We start from the raw sequence: 3,522 nt of genomic DNA on the forward strand, positions 1-3,522 counted from the left end.
ATATTATTTAAATATTTAAACCTTGCTCTGTTCACACAACAGCCTCTTGATCTAGGTATAGGTTTCTCATGAATATAATTAAGTGTTCTGGGATTACCATTCTTCTCAATGTTAGCCATAATTTGTCATGATACCTGGTGGGGAGGGAGGATATCCTATAAATTATCCTAGAGAAATTCTTGCATAGAGGTACCAGGAAATGTGTACAAGAACATTTGAGAATTATTTACAAGAATAAAAACCTATCCACAGAAGATTAGATAAATAAAATTGGTGTAATTGCTCAAGGGAATACTAGTGATCAGTAACAACAAATGAACTTCATGATTGTGCTTCAACATGGATGATTCTCACAGTATTGATTTAAAAAAAAACAAAACAAAAACCAAACAAACTAATTCTAGTCACAAAAAATGTTGAGTATATGTATGTTGTTTGTATTGGGTTAGATACTGCTAATTGGCTTGGATTTACAGTGATGTCCCAGCTATGAAACACTGCCTGATCCAGCACCATCCTCACAATCTCTACTGTGTGTAAGCCTGTTCTTATAGCCACTGTGTCATTTAATCTCCTTGAAGGTCTTCTTCATTTTTACTGACCTTTATCAAGCCTGAGGTCTTTCTTCAAGGACGAACATCTTCTCAGAACATGTTCAGAACATGAGACTAAAGAGCATTCTGGCTATATGTTCTTCTTCCAAGACAGTTTACTATGCTGGTCCTAAATTTCAGCACATATCATGAATATGTGTATAATTAATTAGATCTTTAAGTTAAAGTAAAAGCTCACCTGATTGATGAAGTTACAATTAATGCTTAACATAATGGAAGGAGACTTTCTGATGTCATCAAATGATCCAAAACTGTTCTCTATTTGCATAGTAAAGCTATCCTGAGATAATTCATGTGAGTGGATATTTAACTTTTTAAATGCTTGCTATAAAAATAAAATGTTACAAGTAAAATAAAATGTTACTGTTGTTGTTGGATGTCATCAGGTTGACCACAACTCACAGTGATCCTATGAACGATGCTGGAAGTTATTGAAAATTAAAATAAAAGAAAAAAGAAAGATTTACTGTATTTTCAATTACTAGAACTCTGTTTACAGTTTCTTTTGAGACTTGGTATTATTTCAATTTGTTTTTATCATAAAATATTTTATAATTAGCAAATATAATGTTAAATTCTTTTTAAAATATATTTTAATAGTTATAATTTAGTCTCACATACTTTGGGCACATGGCCAGGAGGGACCAGTCCTTGGATAAAGACACTGGAAGGGTAAAGGGACAGCTCAGGCAACAAAGACCTTGGATGAGGTGAATTGACACAGTAACTGGAGTAATGGGGGTAGGTGTATTGGAGACTCAGGGCAAGGCAGGGCTCAAAGCTATTGTACAAAGAGGTCTTATGAGTTGCAGGCAACTCGATGGCACATAGCAATAAAAAATAATTTCAAATTCATATTCACAGTTTCAAGAATAATAAGCAGCTAGTTAGCCACCACACAGAATGCAAATTAGAACATCAACAATACATTTCTGATATTCTGTCAGTCTCTAGGCAATCATCTTCCTGCTCCTTTCTCTATAATAAACATTTTAAAATTTTATATTTATCATACTCTTGCCTATTTTTAAAGTTTCCATCTTCTAGATTTATCTCAAAGTGTTTTTCATTTTTACATCTTTTTAAACCCACCTAACAGGACACATTATATAGAAATTACACACGAGATTACATGATAAAATTCTGTAAGACCAATGCATGACCCTCACTAGATGAAAGATACAGAAATCAAATAGACAACATTTGTGTAAAAAGATGAGGGAGAAGCTCACTATCATCCATTGGAACAAAGCTGGGGTCCAATTGCTGAACAAAGCATCAATTGCTTAGGTGAAAGTTCAAAATGAAGCTGAAGAAAGTTAAAATAAATTCATGAGCACCAAAAATATAATCTTGAGTGTATCCCACCTGAAATAAAAGACAATCTTGAAAACAGATTTGGGGGGGAAAAACCCACCAAAAACAAAACCTAGATTTAACACATTGAACGCTAATGTCAGATGAATTGTAGGACGACAGCCAGGACATTTGAAAGAGAAGAAAGGAGAAAAAGATCAAAATGGATATGGAAAGGGACTCTGAAGTATGCTTTTGAATGTAAAATAGCTAAATCAAGTAGAAGAAATTATAATGTAAAAGAAGATATCAAAGGGTGGGTCGAGAAGTAAAAAAAAGCAACAACATTATAACAAAATATGCAGAGTTGGCGTTAGAAAACCAAACAACTGAAGGAAAAAATCAAGCCTTGAGTTGTCAAAACGGAAAGATTCTACAAACATCAAACAAGGAAGGAGGAAAAATAAAAAGAAAATATAAGGATGAAAATTTCATATGACCCAGCTATTCCACTGCTAGGAATATGCCCTCAGAAAAATTAGAACTGAGGCACAATCGAAGATTTGTACACCAGTGTTCATAGCAGCATTATTCACTAACACAAGAACAGAGAAACAGCCCAAATGTCCAACACAATCGAATGGACGGAGAAATTGTAATACATTCATACAATGGAATACTACGCAGGACTCAGAAGCAAAGATTTCAAAATTGCTCCATAGCTTTGGAGAGACTTGGAAAGCATTATGTGGAGTGTACTTGCTAACTCAGTCTCATAAGGACAAATACTGCCTAAGATCATTATTATAGAAGTAGAAAGATTAAACTAGTAAAAGGTGTATGAGGATCCAAGGGGGGCTGGGGCGGGGGAGCAGAATGGTGAGGATGGGCAGGGGAAATCATAGGCTTGCACAATTTGGTGAGTGGAGGGTATGTATGTAAAGGAAATGGGAAAGATCTGGCAGAGATCTGGAAAGACAGGGTAACTGAATGATGATTAATTTTATAAAATACACTGAATTGGAATGGTTATATGAAACACAATGTATATGAATTTTGTAAGTAAACCAATATAAAATAAAAATGGGGGGGAAAAACCCAGAAGAAATATACAGAGTCATTGTTCCAAAAAGAATTGCTAGATGTTCAACTATGATCAAGAATTGATAGTATTAGAGGAAGAAGGCCAAAATTCTCTAAAGACATTAGCAAAATGACAAGGTTTCTGGAGTTGATGGAATACCAACTGAAAATTTTAGCAAATAAATGCAAGGCTAGAAGTGCTCATTTGTCTATGCCAAGAAATTTGAAAGACAGTCATCTGGTCAAGCATCTAAAAATGAGAGATCCAACTGTAAATGGAAATTATCTATCAATATCATTAATATCACATGTTGTTGTTGTTATGTGCCGTCGAGTCGTTTGCGACTCATAGCAACCCTATGCACAACAGCCCAAAACTCTATCCTGCGCCAACCGCACTGCCTCTGACACACCCATCCCGACTACCCCAGTCACCACCAAATCAATCCATCTCATAGAGGGTCTTCCCCTCCTGCGCCGTCCCTCCACCCTCCCAAGCATGATGTCCCTCTCCAAGGACCCGTCCCTC

The sequence above is a fragment of the Elephantulus edwardii genome, unplaced genomic scaffold (assembly GCF_000299155.1).
Source record: "Elephantulus edwardii isolate Elephantulus edwardi_28Jun2011 unplaced genomic scaffold, EleEdw1.0 scaffold00077, whole genome shotgun sequence".
Lineage (NCBI taxonomy): Eukaryota > Metazoa > Chordata > Mammalia > Macroscelidea > Macroscelididae > Elephantulus > Elephantulus edwardii.